The following is a 15,163-nucleotide window of genomic DNA, read 5'->3' as shown; positions in this document are numbered from 1 at the left end:
ATGGTTTGATTATTGATATCTTTAATTATTATGCATTATAAAAGTAATGTATAATTGTAGTTAATTAAGGAGAAGGTTTGGAACCTCTCATAAGTCTATCCGATCCGAGTTAACGGCCTAAGCCTTGTTTAGTTTAACTTACTTTTACTTAAGAAAATAAGTTCAGATTAGATCACTTCAGATTAAATAAGTTTAGGTTAAATCATCGTTTTCTAGTGTAATTTTTTATCGTTAAATATCTTTGAATTCGTAATGGAAAAAATTATGAAAATTACATACTACACACTATTACGAATCCAACAAGACTCCACCTAACAATACAGTACTCGTAGCACTTAACATTGTATTAATATTTCTATTAAAAATAATCTATAATACTTTCTGTAAACATTAATTTAGTATTATTATATTGATATATCTAATTTTATTTTGTTTTTGTCTTATTTTCTACCCTTTTGGGCATTTGGCCCATGTTATACCAAGTATGGAGTAGCATTAACTCCGGAATGGACAATGGAGTATTATGTTCATTACTTGTTTTGCCAATCGTAGGAAACAGCCTAAATACATACTACAAAGTAGGTAGAAAATACAAATACCTTGCTTGGTGGTTGGAAGTTTGGAATTTGGCCGTGTGATGCTTAAGGTCACAACTTCACAATGTCAATATCAAGTCCTATGCATTAGGGGTACTTTTGGGATGGGATTCTCCCTACCTTCCCCTCTAAAGAGTGTTACTTAGGACATAACAACAAGCGGTACTTGTGTTCAACTTTTTAATTTCTAAAAATAAAGTTGGTAAATGAATTGTGGTATGTGAAGTTAATTGGTTGTGAAATTTAGCCATATGACAAAATTGTTTGATCCTAAGCTTATTATAACTCACATACATCCATACCAGTTTGATTATTAGTACAATAGTACCCTATTCTAGTACTTATTTGTCATTTTGCATGTTCAAGTGATGAACCAACAACAAGCTCTTAGTGAATTTCAAACCAAAAAGTAACCCTCAAGTACAAACCATTAATACAATTGTGTGATTGTGTCAAATGGTTTGGCCTCTCATAGTATTTCTTAGCAATTTAGCATCTAATGCAACCAGCTAGTTAAATAATTATGAGGCAATAATTATTTAGCATCGACTCTGATCAGCCTTATTCTTTATTGGGTCAATTCTCTTTAAATTGAACATAAAGGTTAAGTCATTGATTGGCTACGGAAACAACAATGACATATATATTGATAGTAAAATAATGTCTCCAAAAGGACCAAAACCATTAAAAAAAAAAAAAGTATTCATGCAAATTAGGAAAAAAATGGTTTTAACAATCCGAACTTTTATTTTTGTTATAAATAATAGTCTCAAAAGGAATCAGCAAAAGCAACAAAAATAACATTTTGAATTATTTTAAGAAGATACTTATATAAGTTGGGATTTTTAAAAAATAATTAAAATTTGGGATTATTTAAAGAAAATCAGTCAAAGTTGAGTTTATTAAAATTAATTTTTCCGGCCAATTAATTTGGAACTAAATATTTTTCATATCAATACGTCAATTGACACACTCATAAAGCTACGAAAACGACAATATATAAATTTATTTCTAAATTTATTTTCCAAAACCATTAAAACAAGCATTTATACTAACTAATTAGGAATAGAATATTTCTCATATCATACATCACTTGGCTAGCTAGCTAACTACTTCAAAAATTCTGAAGAGAGAAGATAAAAAAATAAAAAATAAAAAATAAAATTGTGTACCAAACTACCAATACAATTATACAAGGAGTCAAGAACTACTAGTATGATTTAATTTGTAAAATTAATTAGTTGGGTCACAAAGAAAAGATATAAAATTGATAGATTGCATGCACCCTAGAAAAACATATGCCAGTACACCATCTCACACCAAAAGATTTGTGGTTGTGCAGTTTTTGCATAAATCCCAAGGGACCCCTTTAAATAGAATTGGTCCAAGATTTTATAAGTAGGTATTCGTACATAAGTAGTATGTATAGACTGTAAAAGTCTTTGATGTTGATGTTTGCTACAATACTGCTATCGTTATACGTACAGAACAGGTCTATCAAGAGTACAGCTAAATCTTGCTGCAAAACTTTAGAATTTTTATTGTATTTTTACAAATTGTTGTGACCAAGTATTTGTTTTGAGTGTAATAAATTCGATTGAATATGAGATATCTAACTCATCTTAATTTATATGAACTGGTTACACTTGTTAATTGAACATTGTACCACGTAATATTAGTATGGACAATAGAAGGATGACCAGAGATTAAAGGTTGTTATTAGGAAAAACACATAAACCAAATGCGCAACACAAGAAGCAACATAAGAGTAGGAGTACCTAAATGGACAACAAAAAGGCAGGTAGAAGTGTGCAATGCAAACTAATGAGTCACCGAAATAACTGGTATGAAAGGTCGTTGTACATGTGTGTCTAGGCCGTGTGCACCACCACCAAAGGGCTACCCACCTTAATTATTTGATGTTGCGTAGTGGCCTCTATTATAGTTGCTTCAATTAGGGTTGCCTAGTAGTTATACTTCATATAAAAGATGGTTATCAGGGGCTTTTATGTACATAGTTAGAGGAGATTATAATTAATGGCATCTCTAGATCTAAAGAGTTTATTTGTTGTTGTTATTGTATACACATGTAACAATTTTATGTTACATTTATATTTAATTGTTTCAAGTTATGAGTACCTTTTGAAAAAATTTCTCACGGTGTTTTATGAGAAGGTGAAAAAGTTTTGTTTCACATTAAACTACAAAAAATGACTGTATACGTAATCAATCTACTAAAAATTTGAATTAATCTCATCACAAATTAGATATATTGTACGTAGATGAACATACGACCGACAAGCACACGTCGCCAATTGATTGGCTTGACTCATGCTCGTTATGACTTTTTTTATTGGTTCATTAAAAAAAAAAAAAAAAATAGCACAACTCCAATTTTATGTAATTCTTCAATCATATTACTCCAATCCACATTTGACTTGGTTTATAATATTCACAATAATATGATCTCCACTTAATAGAATTCTTTCCTTCATATTCTCCACTTCTTCAATTTTGTCAAAATGCTTAAAAATTCATTAGTAATTCAATTATGGATTGAACAGTATAATGTTTTAATCTTCTTTTGACTTCTTTTCCTTTTTCTTCCTTCCCCTAATCCTCATTATTTCTGAATTCCTATCCCATCTAATTGATCTTCATACTTTACACAATTTCAAAGGAATCGTCTGTAATCGAGGAGGGAGGGAGGGGGCGGAATTTCCAATTATACCATAAGTACGTGCAATGAATTCGCTTTTATAAACATCGTGCAAACATGTATCAACATCACAAATTATTGACCTATCTATAATCTATATTATACACGTTTTTCCCTTTTATAGTGATTATTATGGTAGTTCTTATTAGTTCCTACATACACCACTTTCTTTCCTTTTTCCCTTCACTACCATTCTCCTCACTTGATCATTAGCTCCCTCCTAGTGATAATTGCATATAAACGGTGCTTTAATTTGTAGCTCTCACGAAGGTGCAATGGTGCATGCATGTGTTACATTTAATCATGCATAAATCATTAATTTTCATGGTACGTTACTATACTTTAAAGGCGGCAGACAATGACATCTAATTGTTTATATAGTGCATGCACAAAATCTTCTTTCACTAAAATTTGGAAGAACAAAATCTTTCATCTTTTATCTTTAATTAGGGCTTTTTTTTTAAAAAAAAGAAATGTATTTTTATATTTATAGAACCTTGATTTAGTCTTTGTTTCGAATATACAACTGCCGACAAATCCTTTATTTTGTTTACATGAATCATGCTACTTCTATAAATGTATAGGGCCCTAAAATATTTAAATGAGTTGCACATTTCTTATTACAAAAATTAAAGTAGTTAAAGCGACATTTACACATGAAATTAAAATTTCCATGTGTTTTTACTCAACTTCTTTACATTTTTTTTTTTTATTAGAGGCCATATAGTCCATACTTTGATAGGGTATGTTCACTACTTCACTCTGTTGTAAATTTGTCTTATGCCTTTGGGCTCTAAGTAGCCCTTGGACCAAATGTAACCCAAAAGTGAAAGAAAAATAACGGAGCAAATATAGAAGGCAAAAATTAAAACAAAAGAAATATTCCAAAATCCTATTAGAAAGGGTAAATGAATCTCCCCACAACATTGGTACACCTATTGACCTATATGGCAATAACTATTTCTAGCCCATATAATATAGGTGTAGAGGATATTTTTTATAATTATATCTATGTACGATTTTTAAATTTACAGATCAAGTTTGTGTTTACTTTCATACCGACATAGTTTGCTTGTCAATTGCATGAAAATTATGCGAAATAGGATGATCAATTTAGGTTAATTTGTGTCTGTATATATATTGTGTCAAATTGAGGTTTTCTTCGGTAGCATTAGGTCAAATTTGTGTCGTGATATCATATTGTATCAATAAGTTTTCGTTAACATTGCATCACCTAAGAAGGGGTATGTTTTGTCAATTTATTTAAAATTTTGCTCATACGTATAGACAATTTTAAGTATTAAAAAAATTCAAGTAATAATTAATAGAACCAAGCAAAACCTTACCCTTAGAAATCAAGTTACACTTTTATGTCTTGGTGTATATAACATCTATATCTATACTAATATATTAAAAAGGTGTTCCTAAGAACATCCACGTGTCATGTAAACCCCTCTCACTATGTCACGTCACTCGCTCAACTATTCATTACACCACGTGGCTCTCCCTTCCAATTGTTTTTTATTGCATGTCATACCCTTATAATTAAAAAATGTTCTCCACAAGATTTGAACAACCTCTAATTCTAGAGCTAAGTGTCTTACCGCCAAATTATGTGATTTTTAATGCAATATTTTGAATACAAAATATTAATATATAACACATTATAATATGAACAACAAATTTAATTACAAGAAAATTGTACTTCCTCTATTACACGGTGTGGCCAGCCACACAGAAAAAGCACCATTTTCTTTAACAATAAATCAAATTTTTAAGGAGTAATTTTTTCTCAATAAGGGTGTGTTCTATTCCCCTGATTCTCAATTATCTGAACTTAAATAAACTTATCAGAACTTATTTTAGATGTAATTTGAACTTAGGTGACCCTTATCAGAACATATTTTTCTGAACTAAACTTAATTTTCTTGAACTGAAGTTATCAAAACTTAACTGAACTTGTTACCCCTAAAATAAGTGAAAATAAGGTGAATACTCGTAGAAGAGACCTAAATCTCCTAAATCTTGTAGGAGTATTTTTTTTTAGAAACCTCAAATAATTTATCTTGGTTAGACATGGTCCACACAAATAGATTTGTTCAAACCAGATTTCTATACAAATTACAAAAATATCAGATGTTTCCAGGAATTCCACCTATCTTCTAGCTTATGTTTTGCCAATATTCCTCTATAAACATAGAGATTTTCCGAGTTAATTATGATGAGTCGCATCATAATCTCCAATTTAATACTGATAGATATTATACTTAGGATAATATTTGTCACAGATTAGGATATATTATTTGTATATTTGTATGTTTATCGTATCTAGGAGTCCGAACGTGATTAGGCCTAGCGTTGTAAACTCTATATATTTGATCAATGGTACACACTCCAGATTGAGGAGTTTTCCCGAAATCTAACATGGTATCACAGCTTAGGTTTTAGATCTCAATATTTTTTTCCAATCTTCTTGGTTTTTTCGGTTTAATTGGGACCTTGCCTTTACACGCTTCTTCCGCAATTTTTTACTCTGTTTTTGGTTCTCTGTTTTCTTGCTTGTGTAACTTCCTGCTTGTGCTAGAGTAACCATGGCAAAGGATGATGAAACCCCTCCGCCACCACCGCCGCCACCGGTGAACGAATTTCATCCTGCCCTCACTGTTAACAACATAAAGAATGCTATTCCCCTAACTCTTAATTATGAGAATGTGCCGTACTCTAGTTGGGTCGAATTGTTTGAGAATCATGCTTGTGCCTACAACGTTCTTGATCACATCGACCCGAAGACGCCACGACCTTCTGATATTTACTAGGCCAGATATTTCTTATGCGGTACAACAGGTGTGTCTATTTATGCATGATCCCCGGGAACCTCATTATGAGGCATTGAAACGCATTTTGCGTTATGTTCAGGTGTGTTATGTTTAGGGTACCATTGATCACGGTTTACATTTATATCCTACTGCTTCTCATCGATTGATTACTTACACTGACGCTGACTGGGGAGGTTGTCCCGATACCCGGCATTCTACCTCGGGCTATTGTTGTTTCCTTGGGGACAACCTCGTGTCTTGGTCATCTAAGCGTCAACATACTTTGTCTAAGTCGAGTGCAGAAGCAGAATATCGAGGCGTTGCAAATGTTGTCTCTGAGGCGTGTTGGCTTCGTAATTTATTACTTGAGTTATATTGTCCTCTGCAGCAGGCTACTATAGTTTATTGTGATAATGTCAGTGCTGTCTACCTTTCTGGCAACCCGGTACAACACCAACGCACCAAACATGTGGAGATGGATATTCATTTTGTTCGAGAAAAGGTTGCTTTGGGGGAAGTACGGGTTTTACATGTTCCTTCTAGATATCAGTTTGCGGACATTTTCACTAAAGGCCTACCACGAGATTTATTTCTGGAATTTAGGTCCAGTCTTAGCGTACGACCTCCTCCCGCTACGACTGCGGGGGTGTGATAGATATTATACTTAGGATAATATTTGTCACAGATTAGGATATATTATTTGTATATTTGTATGTTTATCGTATCTAGGAGTCCGAACGTGATTAGGCCTAGCGTTGTAAACTCTATATATTTGATCAATGGTACACACTCCAGATTGAGGAGTTTTCCCGAAATCTAACAAATACCACTAACTGCCGACAAATCATTGGCATTCTATGTTTTCCATGCAGTTTACTAGAAATGAGTTACACATACAATGCCAATTTTCTTATGAATTTATGATCACTATAATACATAAAAAATATCATAGTGTATAATATTATATGTAACGTTATTTCAATTTTATTTACCAGCAATATATTGGTAGGTCGTATTGTATGTTTGTAAATCTTAAAAGGGGCCCATTATTATTTGTCTCACATTTGGGCTGCTTAATACAACTCAGCTCTAGGCACAAATCATGTGACCCAAAAGGGGAGAAAAATATATGAAGGGAAAAAGGGATTCTCCATTTCCCCCATTAAAGAGGGAAAGGGACTCCCACTACATCTTTGGCAACCTTCTCTTTATATTGTAAAGTTAATCTTTTTATCAACACATAATAATATAAATTTAATGTAAAGTCAAGCTTATTGAAATTATGTCTTTTTGACTCTTTGATTGTGCTCGTATACTTTCATTCAATCAAGTGTTGATTATTTTTATTATTTTTACCTTGATTGAACCTTAACCCTTACGATCTTTTAAATCTGATATTTGCAGTTCAAACACTTTGAGAATGAGGGGAGAGGGGTTAAGGATCCCCACCATCAAAGTTTCTTGAGTGGGGATTAAACCTCCAACCTTAATGGTTAAAGGTACAATATTTTCCATTAGACCAAGCTTTGTTGATTTTATATTTTAATGAGTTTTGTACTACGTATTCAGTTATGTTAGGATACTAGGTTAGAACCTAGCGATACATGGTTTATATAAAACCTATTTGTAATTTGTATATTTAAAAAAAATGGCTATTATACATGAATATAAATACGTATTACACACAAAAAATATTTGTACGTCGTCTAATACATAGTTTAATATAAGAGGTCATTTATTAGTTAGCTATTTAAAATTGTTTCAATTTCCTACGATAAATTGATAGTTGTAATGAGGAGGCTTCTAATATAATTAAATTTCAAAAATATTAAATACGATACCTCCACACCAAAAACACAAATAAAACAAAATAAAATAAAATAAATATGGCATCATCATTGCATTTAGGCGGGAAATATTTTATTAAGAGAACGACACGTGGGTAGTGGTGATGTCATCATACTCTGTTTTAGTAATAGACTAGATTTTAAAATAAAAATTGAATCATAGACTTTTAACATGTAGTGAAAGAATATATCTTCCTCATTTTTTTTAACTAATTTCTAATTAAATATGAATATACAATTCCCGAAAGTGCATAATTTTCATTTTTAATTAAGAAATTTCAATTAAATTATATTATTAACTATTGTTAACAACTCGTAAATAACTAAATAGCATAATATGTGTAGAAAACCCAAAATTTTTTAAAAATTCAAATGAAATATTTTAAAGCTATGTTAAATAGGGTAGCTTAAAAAGGAAAAAAAAATTGACATCATCTTTACATTTTAGAGGGAAAAAATTAAATAAAAAAGTGACACGTAGGCAATGATGACATCAGCGGTTGTTATTTTAGTAGTATATATATATATATATATATATATATATATATATATATATATATATTGGCATATTATGTTTTCCAAAAACTTAGGTACACGAAGAAGATATTACATGTTGGATCAATCGATGTCAACCTCCTTAGTAAAAATCTTAATTTTGAAGTTGAGAGTATTTCAAACTTAATAAACTTGTTTTTGTCAAAAAATAAAAAAAAAATAAAAAAACTTAATAAACTTGTCAAGTTAAAAAGATATGATCTTTTGAAGTTCATCAATTAGAAAAACTTCGTTGATATTTTATGGGACTTTGAAGTTGGAAAACCGAAGATTCAAAACACTTTGTCTATGTTGCTATCAAATTCCTACCTTACTTCCATTAATTATGGAGAAGTCAAGTGTTTTAAGAACATTGGAATAGCAATACCCATAAATACAGCTATTAGACTAAACTAGATTGTTGAATAAGAAAAGCAATTTCTCTTTTACATACTCTATTGCCTAATATACTTCTCTTATTACATTGGTGCTCCTTACCAAAATACTAGTCTAAAAAATTGAATTTGTACAAAATAATTAAGACAGATTATACACTTCAAGTTTTGAGCAACATCCACTCATTAATCTTAATAAAATATATTTATGCTATGACAAATAAAACATGCATAAAATTCTACAAAAATAAATAAAATACAACATTTGTTGGTGCCTAACGATGACAAAAAATTCAACAATGTATACCAACCTTATGTATAATAGAAATAGTCCAAACCTTCTTAACGGGAGAATTGGAAAAAGGGCAAAAAATCTTGAAGAAATTAAGCAAGAAAACAATAGAAAAGACGTAAGAAGAAGAAGAATGAAAAGGACAAAGAACAAATAGTACTTAGAAATTACTTTGGCATAAAATTTTAAAGTTAGAAAAAAAGTGGTAAAAAAAAAAAAAAATCAGTGATTAATGAGTGAAAAAGTAACGGACAAAATATGTAAGGGGGCCTAACGGACTTATCGATGGAGACGTACGTGGCCGTAGTAGCAATTAGGCTGGCTAGTCTTTGATAAAATCATAGGCAAAATGTAAAGAAGAATTGATGCAATGATTCAAAATCTAGTGAGTTTCTCTCACATTTGACCCCACTGTACCATGTATGACCTTCTTCAAGGGTTCAACTAGGGCTAGAATGATAATTATTCGATACAATATAAATAAGCGGGTCTTGGTCGAGAATTCTAGACTCATGTTAATTTATTGAGCTGATATGATAAAGCTAATTAACTAATAAGGTTATAATTATGTATTGTTGTTATTTAAACAATTGCTCAATTAGTGTGAAAATTTGATACACTGATACACACATAACTCGATAAATAATTTTATATATGTTATATGCATACTCTATAAGTGCCCAAGAGAAATAAAGACTCGAGTTTACTTGTAAAAAAAATAAGCAGATATAGACATTATATCGTACGGAGTATCTCTTTACTTGACTTGTACTAAAAGATAAATTCTATTCACTTGGTTTTATTTTTACTACTCCAGTTAAACAAATTAATCATTTGTTGTATGTAGTCTTTTTCCTGCTTATTGTATTTAGTCCCTGATTAATAATCAAATTTTAAGCCTATTATTACTAACAAATTTATTTATTTATTTATTTATTTTAGCTAATTCCAAAGAATACGTCATAGTATGTTTATACAAAAGTTGAGACTCACTTCTATTAATTTGCTCAAGACAAAGGAAAAAAAGTTGTTGAGACTTCTTAATTACACTTACACCTCTTTACTTAGTTATTGCTGGAATTGATGATACGTCAATATATAAGCTAATTGCCCTCGTGAAACAACTTTGCAACACACATATGACTCATATGTGAAAAGACCATTTTGCCCCTTATTTTCGCTCCACAACCTACGTTGCTCAGGCTTCAAAGGTGGTAAACGAGTCCATCAACACTTTCTGTATGAACAATTCGCATCAGGTAATACCTTAGGGTTCAAATCACTTTCAAATATTTTCAATGCATTTACTCCGTCTAATTCAAATTTAATCAATCACATTCCTTTTTGAGTTAAATCAATTTAAATTAGATCACTTATTAGTTAGGACAAGTTTGAACTAATCAATTTCAAATAGAGGGCGTCAAATATTAACCCAACTCGATTAGATATTATGTAATCTGAAAGTGGTCTGTAATTCATCTAAAATTACACATATATAAACACAATGATTTAACATGACTCAAACTCAACATAAACCTAACTCAAAGACAGTTTGATACACCTAAACTCAAACATGCTAAAAATACGAGTAATTCAAATCGAGTCGAAATTATCCGATCTCCGCCCTCGCCCTCACCCACAAGCCAATGGGAGAGTTTTCTTCAAGGATTGTACTTGACAATTTGACAGAAGTAGCGCGTTTTATTAATTTTTTTAACCCCAACCCTTTTTTATATAATACACCTTATTATATATCTCCACCTAATTTAGCTTGCCATTATCATTATTCATAATATTTTACATCTCACTCTCCCTCTCCTTATCACACTCTAACGGCTTCCCCTGCTTTATATACTACGGCTACTTCACCCCCTTCTTTAAATTTCCACATAATTTTCTCTCTTTAATTCTCCCTTCTTTCAGACATTTCATCAAACACCTTCCGTGCAACTCAGCTAATCAACCTTGCTGACCTCCATTTACCTTACATCAATGGCGGAACGCCATGGAAGAGAAGCAGAGACTTCCCAGAACGACACTACTGCTACAACTACAGCTACTGCTACACCTTCAACTTCATCTTCTCAATCCCTTTCTGGGTTAACTCAATCCTCACCCCAAATCAACAACAAACGAAAGAGAGAAAACAGCAAAGACCCAGTTTACAGAGGAGTGAGAAAACGAGCTTGGGGCAAATGGGTATCCGAAATTCGAGAACCCAGAAAAAAATCACGAATATGGCTTGGTACTTTCAACACACCAGAAATGGCGGCGCGTGCTCACGACGTTGCTGCACTTTGCATCAAAGGTAACTCCGCAATTCTCAACTTCCCTGAACTCGCTAACTCACTCCCTCGACCTGCGTCGAATTCGCCGCGTGATGTTCAAGCTGCTGCCGCTTTAGCCGCCGCGATGGAGTCCCACGCGCCGTCGCCTGCGGTGTCTTCGTCTTCTTCGGAGGTTAATGGGCCTATTGGGCCTAATGGGCCTGAAGAGGAACTGAGTCAGATTGTTGAGTTACCGAGTTTGGAAGATGTGGGTGATGACTCGGCCGAGTCGAAGGCTGAGTTAGTGTTGGTTGACTCGGTTGAAGAGTGGGCTTACTCGCCTGGTTGGACGGTCGAGATGGGTTTATGTGGGTACTTGTATGAATCAACGGCTGACATTTCATTGGCTGATTATTATGGGGTAGGATATTCAAATGTTGATTATTACTAAAAATTTATTAAAAAATATAAAAATTACTTTTGTAAACATTTTATTTTATGTTTGGGAGAGTGGAAAATTTCTTCCTGTTAATATTAAAATTTTTAGATTTTTTTATTTTTATTTTTTTAGTTTGTATAAATATACTAGTAGGATGGATAAATGTGTGATGATGAAATTTTTTTGTGTGAAATTTCAATGAGTCTAAATGAAATTAGAGATTTTTTTCCTGCTCCTATTATGTCATGAAAGTTTTTTTACCTAAATTTAGGTTTAAAATTATCAAAACTTGTGTGCTTATAAAGTTGAGTTTGGCAAAACTTGTTTGCTTATACCATTCACATGTTTTAACATAATCCAATACTCCAATTAAAGCACGTAAGTTTGTCAATGCAATCGGTCAGTATATTAATCATAATTATAAAAAATTAATACATGAAACATGATTAGAGATATTAACAACTTTTAAAGATCGAGGGAGTATATAATTACGTCTTCATAATTGTCGTCATTATATCATCTTAACCAAACTTAAACCCACACTTTCCCCCAAAAATAGTGCATATAGGAGAGGAAATCGTTTTGAAATTGTAAGCTGTCACAAATAGACAAGCATAGCTAATTAGGACAAACAACCATACCTTACCTTGTGGATGTTATCCACATTCTTGAGTTTAAATGGAATGGAAAACAACAACATACCCCCTCACCCTAAGAGACTATTGACTTTGTAATGTTGATATAAATATAATAATTAAGTAGGCTTTCAAAATTTGCATGATAGGATATCTTATTACAAAATTATTGAATTTGGCTTAGAAGTTCCATAACTCGATAAATTAATTCAGTTATATGACATGTTTAATTTAAACTTGAGCTAAAATAATGATCAACTTGACACGCTTCACTCATTCATCAAAATGGCCAAAATAAAAGGCAATCATGTCAAACTAACAACGAGTATGGCAGAAAACAACAACATGCCTATTATTTCACACTTGAATAATAATCCTTTCTACTTTAATTTCAACCTTAAGTATTTTATATCCGTTAATGATATGATCATAAGCTAATTATTGCTATTTTGGATTCATAAACACCATGAGGAAGAAGCTAGTGGTCAAGTTTGTTACTACAACCTTGACATTATCCAACTTAACTTAATCCACTTTCACTTCCAAAAAAATAATACGAAGTAAAAAATAAATAAAAAATTAAGACTATTGCTAAAAACAATTTCTTACTACAATTGTTAGATCGGCACATTCATCAAACCATGCCATACTCCATAGTTTGATTTGCATCATGAGATAACATAATATATACTTAGCTAGCAAGTGAATTAACAATTAACAACCATGTGCGTCCCTCACTAATTTTTTTTCCCTTTCAACTAATATAAATTGAAAAATAAAAGTCAAAGGTAATACTTTGCTAGAATGTTTTATTTTACCCTATTATTACGTATAAGAAATTATTCAAAAATAAATTAGTTCAATTTGACTTTTACAGACATGCATAATATATAATATCGATTATACTCTTATATTAACAATAACATTTCTTTAACCCCTGGTTTATCCTAAAACGGTCGTCCAATTTCACTAATACTAGTAATTATAATAATAATATCAATCAATATACTAAAATTGTGGCCGTTAGTTAGGGCCTGTTCTCATTGACTGAACTCAGCTGAACTGAACTGAACTGAACTGAACTCAGCTGAACTGAACTGAACTGAACTGAACTGAACTGAACTCAGCTGAACTGAACTGAACTGAAATGAATATTTTATAAGAGAAGGAAATTAGGAGCTGAACTGAACTGAACTGAATTGAACTGAACTGAACTCAGCTGAAATGAACTGAACTAAACTCAGCTGAAATGAACTGAACTGAATTTCAACGTAAGAGAACAGGCCCTTAGTGATGTTAACACTCAAACATGAAATATTGTCAAATGTAAATTGAAAAAAATGATTTGAGGCAAAAAAGAAAGTTAGGAGGAGTTAGCTTTTGGGAGACAGCAAAGCATTTAAGAGGATGTGACAAGGACTTTTACTCGGTTTAGTAATAGTGTTATCTAATTGTCTTTACTTGGGTGGTAATTTTATCTTTTTACAGCTTCACTTTACTTATCCATTTTGGAATTTAATGCTGCCATGCCAAAACTACTTTTAAATTAATTTTTAATTTTTTAAATTATATATTAAGGAGTTTTCTGGTATAGCAGATGAACATGCCAGATTTCCAGACAGAGAGGGAGGTTAACAGTAGTGCCAGTAGTATTTGACCAAACAGTATATAGATATTCTACTGAAATTATTCTCCCCTTCAAAACAAAAACAAAAAAGAATTTTCATTGGGTGCCATTGAGGTTTATCAAAATTAACAAGGTAGCCTTTGTCAATTTTGAAGTTCACTGGCCATACTTGCTGATAGTGGTAGAGCTTGAATTTTTACTCCCTTCAGCCTTTTTTTTTATTTATTTTTTTTATTGTTTCAGGGGATTTTGACACTATTCACTAAACATATATTTTGACCAATGTTTGTGAAAAATATACTCCTTTCGCCCTAAAGTACTCGTAACGGTTTGATTTTTTGCACTATTCACACATTTCAATTTGATCATCTTTTTTAGCCATTATATAAAAGTCAATGTAATCATATAAGATGTTGAGCCTATTTTAATGTATAGTTTCTTAATATAATCTTTTTATAACTTACTTCCTCCATTGTTTTATAGTTGCAACATTTTGACTTTTACATTATTCATGTGTTTCACTTGACGATTTATGCATAAGAAAAAATATACTCATATGGGATCTTGTTAGGTTCGTCTCGATCTATACAATTTTAATATCTAAAGTTTATAATTTTTACATATTGGTAATTAAAGATACTAACGATTGAAAACATACATTGGCAAACGTGAAAAGAGAAGTGTTGCAACTATAAAAAAAAAAAACAGAGGAAGTATATAAATACAGAGTATATAATAAAAGATGTCGACGGTCAAATGCGCATCATCAAGCGTGTCCAGTCAAAATGTTGCAAGTAAATTAGGACATAGGGAGTATAAGGAAAGATATAGTTTTGTGGATACTTGTTGAAATTGTTTCAATGAGTAGATAATTAACATTCAATTGTTAAAATTTTATAGTTAAGTATAGCTAAAGATATTATTAATCAAAGTTTCACATTGACATGTGTTACTATAAGGCACTTAAAAAACAGAGGGAGTACATCATAACCTAAC

General features: G+C 31.6%; 1 pseudogene; it reads left to right on the top strand.

Moving 5' to 3' along the window:
* Positions 1-10,995: 10,995 nt before the first annotated feature.
* On the top strand, positions 10,996-12,139 carry LOC145587952 (ethylene-responsive transcription factor TINY pseudogene; annotated as a pseudogene).
* Positions 12,140-15,163: the final 3,024 nt, after the last annotated feature.

Source organism: Chenopodium album, chromosome 17 (assembly GCF_948465745.1).
Source record: "Chenopodium album chromosome 17, dcCheAlbu1.1, whole genome shotgun sequence".
In the NCBI taxonomy this organism is placed as follows: Eukaryota; Viridiplantae; Streptophyta; class Magnoliopsida; order Caryophyllales; family Amaranthaceae; genus Chenopodium; species Chenopodium album.
This window is presented reverse-complemented; position numbering and strand designations above follow the sequence as displayed.